At 28.7% G+C, this 11,334-nt stretch overlaps 1 long non-coding RNA gene across 1 annotated transcript; it reads right to left on the bottom strand.

Moving 5' to 3' along the window:
- Positions 1-7,179: 7,179 nt before the first annotated feature.
- On the bottom strand, positions 7,180-8,976 carry LOC147814259 (uncharacterized). The gene is made up of 3 exons (XR_015432300.1): positions 8,842-8,976; positions 8,201-8,245; positions 7,180-7,896 (listed from the first exon to the last, which is right to left on the bottom strand). It is a non-coding gene; the product is annotated as an uncharacterized LOC147814259 (long non-coding RNA).
- Positions 8,977-11,334: the final 2,358 nt, after the last annotated feature.

The raw sequence follows: 11,334 nt of genomic DNA on the forward strand, positions 1-11,334 counted from the left end.
AGAGATAAATCTAAAAAAATAAAAGCAGACGATAAAATTAGAACACCAGAGAGTTGTTGATTTTTTAGAATTCGTTTTGTGTGGAATTTAGGTTCTCATATAGGCACTTTATCTAGTTTGTTTTATAATATTTTATCTATTCCGCTACCGGTGAGTTTCATTATATCCCGTTACGGGTTTTTCTTGTTGTTTTATGATCTTTTCACTATCCCGTTACGGGTACTTTATATTTGTTACTGTATGTGTTGTGGTGTGAAATAAACGTTTTTTTTAATAAAACATAGAACTGTTTCTTAATATAGCTTGATACGTTACAACGTTAATTAATATCTTGCAGTTTATATTTTTATCTAAAATTTTTATATTTCTTTTTCCCAACTATTTCTGATTAAACGACATCTTGCTTTTTATTTTATCCCCTCCCTCTGATTTTATATAAATTTTTAAAGTCACATAACTGTTCCATTATTAATGGTGTTCTATTCCCCATAGCAATTTGTAAACAATCTCATGATGAAAAACGCAGTTAAGTGCTTATCATTAAGCCAGATCCATCATTTCTTTAATAATTAAAATTTTTTTAATTCTTTTAACTTGTTCGGTGACAATTTCATTTTATTGCTGTCATATATCAATATCAAAGTCTGTGTTTACGTTCTCATTTGTTTTTGATTTTAATTCCACTTGGGTTCTTGCAATGCTTTTTTACATTATCTTACATATGTTAGGGCTTTATATTTCTATTTGGTGTTTAATTTTTGCTTGCCATTAAATTGTTTATTTATCATGTCTCTGTGTTTTACTATCTTACAACTAATATTTCTTAAGTATCCACAGATATTTGTACAATGTTCTGTTGCATATTTATACATAACTTAGGGTCATCACTTAACTAGATTTGCTGGATTACTGTTTGACAATTTTTTTGCTTCAATATCATTAACGGGACAGTCCCTGGCCAAATCATTTGTTGCTGTTACTAGAAATGCTTTTTAACAATTTAATCTTTCCTTAAGCTTACAACTTTTTCGTCATAGCGATTCCCTATACCCAATTAATTTTTATTTACTATCCCTAACCAAGTGTCAATTTGTCAATAGCAATTACTAATTTTACCTATTTTAATCATGTCTTAAACATGTTTTGTATTTACCAATGTTTCTATATTGCGTTCTCTTTTCTAACTGTGCTTAACACAACTCAACATAAATTTTCCGAGTTTTTTTATCCCTCACTAGTAGGGGATCAACTAATTTAGCCTGTTTTCTATTCTTAGCTTTTCATAGTCTAATACCATCTTTTTTATAGATAAAATTTTGTTCACTTGCCACCACTGGTTGCATAGTTACATATTCGGCTTTTGTCCCGTTTGGTCTATTTTAAACTAATTTCGCTTCGACCACCGGCCCCACTCTCTATCTTTTGAGTTTTCATAGTATTTTATTGTTTTAGTAGTCTGTTTAATTTTTAGCTTAGTATCACATATCAAAATTTAAAAAATTTTCATACTCGCTCCGACCCTCGGACCATTATTTTACTTCGCTTTCTCTTAGGTTCCTCTAATATTTGACGCTTATCTACCTAATTATGATACCAATCAATCAAATTAACGTTTTTTATACTCGCTCCGACCTCCGGATCCACTTTCTATTTTCTTGCTTTTTACAGCTTTAACAGATATTGGTTGCCTGTACTCAATATATTTTGCTCCTAATCAACATAACCAATATTTTCCCCACTCGCTCTGACCACCGGACCCATTTTCTAACGATTAGTATTAACCGTTTGAAATTTATTTGAATAAGAACAGCATTCAAAAAGGATTCTGCAAGTAAAACAGGGGAAGTTTATCAAAGAAATTTTGAAAAACGCTTTCTGGATATATATTTATTCTACAATCATTAAGTTTTGCGAAAGATCTTGTAAGTGATTATTTTTTGATGTATATATCAACGAGAAATGTTGCCATAGCCGTATGGCAAAGGTGTACCATAGCCTATGGAAAAATATTTCTTCATAAACTGTAGCACATCTTAGCTTTATGGCAAAAATTTGCCATATAAAAAAATGCCATTGGATATTCCTATGGGGTTTTGCCTATGGCAAAATTTTGCCATGCATGTATGGCAAAATTTTACCATACAAGAAAATGCCATAGGATATTCCTATGGGGTTTTGCCTATGGCAAAATTTTGCCATACACTTTTGCCATACATGTATGGCAAAATTTTGCCATACGTATATGGCAAAAGTGTATGGCAAAATTTTACCATAGGCAAAACCCCATAGGAATATCCTATGGCATTTTTTTATGGCAAACCTATGGCAAATTTTCCTAAGGGACTATTTATTGAAAATGAGTGCTATGTGAGGTATTTAAAATAAAATAAATACTGTTTACTTTTAATCTACTATTTCGTCTCAGATGTATTGGAGAGATATTTGTTTTATTAATAAGTGATAGAGTGATAGATAGTATTGTGATCTAACTTTCACTAATAAAACATTTATTTAGAACTGATATCCTTTTGCATTTCGCATTTTCGAACATTTCCGCATTTTGGCAAGTTTTTGCACGGATTTTCCCTGCATGTTTCAGGATGCAGCATTCTCTTTAAATAGTTAGAGACTAACTACAGCAGGAACAGCAACATGATCCGTGAAGAACGTTCGAGACGTCTTCAAGCCATTGGGGAAGTAAATTTTATACCATAAAAAATGAAAAATCGATTGTATTATCTGAGATACTTCCGAAGCATCGATATTTTTGATATCTTTGTCTTTTGAAACAACAATTTCTGCTAAAATATTGCTTGAAGAAAACAAGCAAAACAACATTGCCTGAAAAAATATATTATTTGTTTTTTCTTAAAGTATTTTTAAAAGTTTGATCTACTGAAAAATACTTCCCAGTCATTTGTTGTGCGAAAATTTAAAATTTTTTCAATTATACCTACAGGATGCGTATCCAAATCTTTCAATCAAAAATAAGCACTTTTTAAAAACTTTTCAAGCACTTTACAAAAATTTTCAAGCACTCAAAAAATTCATATTCAATCAATGACATTATTGAAAAACAAAAACTTTTTATAAGCAGTTTTAGCGTTAAAAAAAACCCAAAAAGAAACGGACGTAAATCAAAACAATCAGTACTTTCCCACATCCCCGAGTGAATTCAACTTGACCCTGAACTCAGAACAAAAGTACCCTTACCCCCTACGTCAAAAAAGTGTTAGAAGTAAAGTAAAATAAACAAGAATAAAATTAAATTAAAAAGAGAAACATTTCATAAGGATCTGATATTCTCTATCCGAATTGGAGCACTCGGGTTTCGGTTTAGTGAGCGCGCATGCGCAAGTCATAACGTGGGTACGACATCGCTAAGTCCTATGTCGACAATAGTCATGTCCTATGTCGTGGGTACGACGTAAGACATGAATGATTACGTAGCAAACACCCCATTTTTCGTGAAATGCATGGGATCCACCAGATATCACTGAAGAAAAAAAAATTACTTGAGGGAAAAAAAAGCACTTTTTAAAAACACCAGCTGAAAAAAGCACCTTTAAAAGCTTTTGAAAACGAAATCCCCAAAAAAGCACCTTTAAGTACTTTTTACAAACGTTATGCACCCATCTCTAGTCCTTGAAGATATATTAATGTTTAAAACCGAACATCTAAACTACGTATTAAAATATTAAAAACTTCTACTTATTTAATTCATATGCTTCATAACATTTTTTTAAAATTTCAACAGATAACATAATGTTCTCCAATGTATGTTCTCTTTTCTCTTTCTCGTTTAATTAAATTTATGCAGATTTTACTGCTTGGTACATTTGAATTCTCAAAATCTAAATGAATTAATTTTATGGTTTTAATGCGTTGTATAATATTTTGCTTTAGTATATGAACATTTTATTTGTAACAATCAAAATTTGTATCTCTATAGACACTTTTATATGAAAATATGGTTTTCAGTTTCATCGACAATAAACAATATGTAACTACCTGCCTTTGTCATAACAGCTAAGACAGAATCAGATCATGGCATCATCACAACAAATACATTAAATATCTTAAATAGCTGGGCCACTATGCACGGTCTTGAAATCTCAAAAGAGAAAACTACATACATTCTGATTGAAAGCAAACTAGTAAACGGCCCTGTAATAAAGCTAAACAACACGAAAATAAAAAGATCCACTTCAGTAAATCTTTTAGGTCTTATAATTGATGAACAGATTAACTGGTCAGAACATATAACAACACAAGGAAGTAAAGCATCTGCAAAGCAATCCAAAGAATATCAGGAAGATCTTGGGGAATTAAAAGAGAGCATAGACTAATTTTATATTAGGCATGTGTAGTCAGAATGTTAGCACACGGTGCAGCAATCTGGTGCTCAGAACCACACCAATACATAAAAAAAAGATTGACTCAGTACAAAGGAAGTTTCTACTAAATATAACAGGCGCATATAGGACAACTCCAACAAAAGCACTACAAGTTATCCTAGGTCTACCTCCTCTTCATCTAACATTGCAACAAGAAGCAATTAGAATTAACTTGTTAAAAGATTCCTTTCACACAATTGTGATAGACGATTTAATTATAAGCAATAAAAAAATAGATACAAAAATCAACCTCCAGACAATTCATCCTGCAGACTTTAACTTAAATACAACGGGCAATGTTCAAATAAAACAAAAAACTGAAAAAATAGAAGAATTAGTATCTACACAGATGGCTCGAAGATGGAGGCAGGAACAGGAGCCGCCATAATAATCTTTGATGGTACGAAATCAAATACCATCAAAATGAAGTTTTTCAATTGGAGCACTGCTTTTCAAGCCGAAGCAAGAGCTATTTTAGAAGGAATGGAATATTATTTTTGGAATATTATTTTATTATTCCAAATAGCAAAAAATAACATCAGAAATACAACAATTTGGACTGACAGTCTATCTGCTTTACATGCTATCAAAAATTACAACACAACGCATAATATTATTCAAAAAATCCTAAGTATTTTAATCAATCATCCACAATTAGAAATCTCCTGGATAAAAGCACATGCTGGTCATATGGGTAATGAAGAGGCGGATAAGGCAGCAAAGGAAGATAAAAATCTTACATCAACAAATTTGGGAATGCCCCTATCATATATTAAAAAGAAGGAAAAAGAATTCATTTTAAATTATTGGCAACAACAGTGGACCACACACAAGTACGGAAGAACGACTTACGAAATTTTTCCAAAAGTTTCCTTTAAAACAGTAAATGGCCAGAAGAATTAATAATGCCCTATTGGTAAAAATTCCCAGTACAAAAAATTTTATACCGGCTTATGAAACACCGGTTCCGGTATGATACTGGATCCAGTATAATACCAGTCCCAGTACCATACCGGAAAAGGTGTTTCATAAACCGATTTTAAATTGATCCCAGTATGATACTGGAACCAGTATCATACCGGAACCGGTGTTTCATAAACCAGTATCAAATTGATCCCAGTATGATACTGGAACCAGTATCATACCGGAACCGGTGTTTCATAAACCAGTATCAAATTAATCCCAGTATGATACTGGAACCAGTATCATACCGGAACCGGTGTTTCATAAACCAGTATCAAATTGATCTCAGTATGATACTGGAACCAGTATCATACCGGTGTTTCATAAGCTGGTATAAAATTTATTCCAGTATGATATCGAACCCAGTATCACTAGTGTACTGCACCCAGTAAACTGGGATGATGTAACAATTTATTTTTAACACAAGTATAGTGAGGTATTACAGTTTGATACAGGAAGCAGGTTAGTGAACTGCGCTGAATGGGAAAATAAAACATTGATACGAGTAAATAAATAAAGTTACCTGGTTTATACAGGGAAATAAAACATCCCCTATGAAACATCAATTCACACTTTGTCAAAAGCTATAGTTTGCATTAGGTTAATAAAAATCAAATAAACTGTTTTTTTTTTAAACTTCTACACAGTTAATGTAATTTTTTTAATAATTTATGTATTAGAAATAATTGTCAATAATATTTGAATCTAAAATACTACACAAAAAATGTTTTGCAGCTACATGCAGAAAAGTGTAAATGCATTCTTCAGATTTTATGAAAATTGATTGGGGATTAGAAATATTATGTAATGAATAGCCAAAAACTGACTAAAATAAGTCAAAATCTTATTTTTTAATTTTCATATCTTTTGAAATGACAAAATAAATTTTGTTAAATAAGCCTTGGAAATGTTTGACAAATGCAAATTCATATGCACAATAAGGAGACCGTGTGAAGTGTATATATCTATAAATATAAACAATCTAATTATAAAATCATGATTTCATATAAATCAATTAACTTCGGTTTATATTTGTAATTGATAAATAAAATTAAATGCAAATAACACATATAGCATATAATGTTCGAAATGCCGCCAAAAATATTTGAAATGAATCTAATTTGACACTGTTCATTTACTTTGAAATCAGGCATTGCAAAATATAATTATATAGTTATGTTACATTTTGATCAATGTACTTGCTTGCTACTATAGATTTAAATACAAACCAATTTAATTTTAGATATATTTGAAATTTAAATTATAGTCAACTTTAATCATTCAAACATAATAGTGGTTAGAGTAGTAATTATAGCTACAAATGAAAGCTTAAATGACACAAGTTATTAACTAATATAAATAAAAATTTTGAATTATTTTACTCTGTCATTCTTCTATTGACATTTTTCTTAAGATTCCTTGATTTAAAGCACAATTTGATATAGTCATTTTCTATTTGAAGTATTTAATTTTTATGATAATTTACTTAACGCATAATATCTGAAAATTAAATTAGGAAAAAAAAGAGCGAGTCAAGAGCGAATTTCGAACACTGTATGATGTTAATTTAAAGATTAGCTATTGAAACGCACAGACTGTAAATAAATAGAAGATTTTAAAAAATTTATTTATATTACAAATAAACAATTATCCAAATTATATAGACAAATTTATACAGTAAAGCAATTTTTCAGAATAATTATTAAGTATGAGAAATACAATTGCAAATACTTATTTTTCAACCACCTACACCATACAGTGTTATATTTGTAATTGATTCCAATCAATTACAAATATACTCAATTTTTTAACTGTCCAATTTAAACGTAGATCAAATTATAAAATTCAAGATTTGAACTGCAAAATTTTCCGCACCCTAGTAAGAAAAAATAATGGTCTACCAAATTTTATTATTTTTGTGTAATTTGAAAGAGATTTATTTCAAATAAAGGGAAGTTAATGTCTAACATAGGTATCGCTCATACTACCCAATTTTGATGACAACTCAAAAGAAATCACCAGCACCCACATCACAGAAGCACATTACCAACCAACTTTTCATAGTGACTCTATGCAAAGATTACAGTATGAATGATCTGAAGTAACTTTTTACCATTTTAATTTCAATATAATAGTTTTTAAACAGTTCAGCTCATAACTTCCTCTAAAGCTTAGCATTTAAATGTATTATTAAGACAAAGAACATTAACGGGTTTAAACAAACAAAACTTGAACGTAAAGTTAAAAATGTAACTATTCAGTGGCTGAACTCAGAAATAAATTTGCATATACTTTTTACATTCATTGAAATTAAGGAAGCATTCCGTTCTATTTATTTGCAACTACGATACGAAAACTTACAAAAATTTTCCACTACTTCAATTTATTAACAAACTGAATATCTTTAAAAACACTGTATCACTTTTATGTACCAAGATATGAATATAATGAATGCAGGGCTGCCAACGAACACTTTCAGAATTCTGGTGACTCAGCCAATACTTAAAACACATCACCGCAACTTCCGGGTAGCAGTCTGAGAGAAATTAAACAAAAACATTAAAAAAGAGGACCACTTTAAAGAGTATAATTTGCACCCATACCAGCAAATCTCTACTTGTCTTTTTTAAAAAAATATATATATATATATATATAAATAAATATATAATTAGCAAGCTTAAAATCCTTTTAGCGTCTTGACAGTTGTAGCCGGCACAACAGATCCTGACACTGAAATATCCCCAATTGTAGATTTATAAAGTATAAAATAACCATCAAATTAAAAAAACAATTTCAATAATAATGTGCATGTTGAATATGAAAAGAACTAGAAAACATACCTCGATGGAAATTACAAGGAATTAATAAAGTTTTCCAAATCATTTCTGAAAGAAAAAATTTATTTAGAAATTATATAATAGTAAACAAAATATATGCAAGCTATTAAGTGGTTAATATGAAACTTTTAAGTATCAACTGCTTTATTTGTAAAACGCTTTTTTAGTTTTACTGAAACTTCAGGGTATCAACAGTTAATAAAATATAATTTAAATTACATGATTAAAATTTTTAAAATAAAATTAAACATTAAAAATAACAAAATAATTTGCAATTATAAAGTAATTCAAAGTCTAAAAATATTATATACAACTTAACAAATAATTAATTTGTTAATAACGGTGATCACATGATAATAATGAGAATTTATGTAAATAACATGTGAACAAAGTGTTTCTAATAAAGTCTCATTAAGAAATGCAGGAAGAAAAAAAAACATTAAAAATATTTTCTTCTCAAGCAATGGAGTTTAAGTAGTAACCCTAATACAAGCACATGCAGTTTCAAGAATAATATAATATGTCTTGATTACTTAATCTATAAATACTGCTTAAGTATACGTTTTAACATTTCTGTAACTAGAAAATATGTAAATAAAGAATATGTAAATAAAAGCAAGAAATAAAGACAAAAATTCACTTACTAAAATATAGCGCCAAGAATTACCATGAGGCATCCATGATAAGGACAAATGTAAACAAAGTTTGATGAAATGTGATTGGCTGAAGTTCACGCTGAGAACGGAACGAACTGAAAAAACTGATAAATTAGGAAAGTGGGTAGCTTTATATAGATTTAACGAACGATTAGGGTCGATTCTCGTCTTTGCATGATTCCCTTTCGTTTCTGCATTAATCGCTCTCTTCAATTGAATTAAATTAATTATAGTGTTACAATACAAATTTATTTATTTATTTCATAAAAGTTTATTTTGTTTTATGATTTAAACTACAAATTTCAAAAACGGACTGAAATTTATAAATTTATGAAGGAGAGATTTAAGTTTGGTTAAGGTAAAAAGTTTTTAAGATTTTATAACAATTTTCAATTTATGTAAACATATTTCTTTTTTTACCAAGTCGTCGAAACCTAAACTAAATAATTTATTTTGCGAATTGATAAATTTCTTTCGATTGGGAGCAACATAGTTCTAGTTTAGTATAAATTCAATAAATTATTAATAGAAATTAACAACAATTTATAATAAAATTTAAAGTGATGCAATTAATAATATTCTTTTCTCATCATGACGAAACCTTGATTAAAATAATTTTTGTAAATAAAAAAATAAGTAAGTAAATAAAGTATAAACGAATAAAAAAAAGTTTTATTGTTTAATTACTTTTATTATAAAATTACTTTAATTTAAAAAACTAGATTTTACTAAGATGACTTAGATTTTAAAATAATTAAAATGTGTAAAAATCTAACTCAAAAACTCCCTTCGCTTCAAAATTATAAAATGTTTTAATAATTTTAAATATGCATTCTTTTTAAAAATTGATGTACATAGAAAGTGTACGTTTTCACCACTCTTAATATATTTCTTCCACTTTTAATAGAGTTCTTATAAAAATCTAAGAAATTAATTATTGGAAATTAGTATATAATCAAGAAGAAAAAAAACGAAGACTTTATAAAATAGTAAATTATTGAAGAAGTAAGCTAGTTTGAAAATGTCGAAACCTGTTAGATTTCCGGAAAAATATGCACTTTCTAAGAATTTAAGTTAGTATATTTTAAAACTACTTCAAAATTTCCAGCATGGATTCTAACTGGTTTCGAAATTTCCATCATGTTTAAAAACTGGTATCAAAATTTCCAGTACGATATTATACTGGTTTCACACTTTCCTATATATTTGAAATCTGGTATCAAAATTTCCAGTATGCTACATACTGGTTTTAAAATTTCTAGTGTGGCGTCATACTAGTTTTAAACTTTCCAGTATGGGGCTATACTGGTTTTAAAATTTCCCGTATGGTGCTATACTGGTTTTAAAATTTCCAGTATGGTGCCATACCAGGTTTTAAAATTTCCAGTATGGTTTCATACCAGGTTTTAAATTTCTGGTATAGTTATACTGGTTCTGGTATCATTGTTACTGGTTTTTGATACTGGTTTTGCGAATTTTTTCCAATAGAGTGTTCATAACTGAGCATGGTCCCTTTAGAACATACTTGAAACGCTTTCAGTTGTCAAGACATAAACTTTGCAGTTGTGGAGAAATTGGTTCACCACTACACTACGCTACAAAATACCCGTTAACAGAATCCTATCACTTTAAAATCCCCATGGAACAAAACATTATAGCCTGGAAGAAACAAATTATTAGTAATAAAACTCTTATAAATAAACTAATTAACTTAATTAACTTCATACAGAATTATGAACAATTTCTAGCGCCAAGCTAAAATTTACTACTCTCCGACTAGTAATCAATATAAAAATACATCCACTTGCAATGCTATCTATTACCATAGTGCTAAAAGCTTATGCTACCCAGGTTTTCATATTAATCAATCCAAATAATTTCTAAATTCTTAACATTAATTTGTTTTAAATTTTCATGTCATGATTATAAGAGTATGCTCAAGCATAGTTTCCATTCATACAGTGAATGAAATTACTACCATTTGTATTAAATTATGTCAACTTTAAATGAAATGTTTATATAATGCGTTAATGCCTTAGCAAACCATATTTAATTGAATGCATCTACTTGAAAAAATTGTCATAACCCGATTATATAGCCTACCATCAATTAACATCAAGCTTATGTGCTTATGTACAACCACTACAAAGTCTTGATGGAATCATTTTTGACAACCTTTATTGAATAACCATATATACTAACTATATATAACGTATATATATATATATATATATATATATATATATATATATATATATATATATATATATATATATATATATATATATATATATATATATATATATATATATATATATATATATATATATATATATATATATATATATATACTAACAATTCCACAAATGTAAATTGGTGCCTCAAATATAAATCTCCATGTATATAATTTTCCCACTCCCCATATTTTTTGTATCATATTAGTGTTTTTTCTACATTATCTCATGCAATGTATTTGTTTAT

This window comes from Parasteatoda tepidariorum, chromosome 3 (assembly GCF_982258835.1).
Source record: "Parasteatoda tepidariorum strain Cologne lab strain chromosome 3, Ptep-v5.0, whole genome shotgun sequence".
NCBI lineage: Eukaryota > Metazoa > Arthropoda > Arachnida > Araneae > Theridiidae > Parasteatoda > Parasteatoda tepidariorum.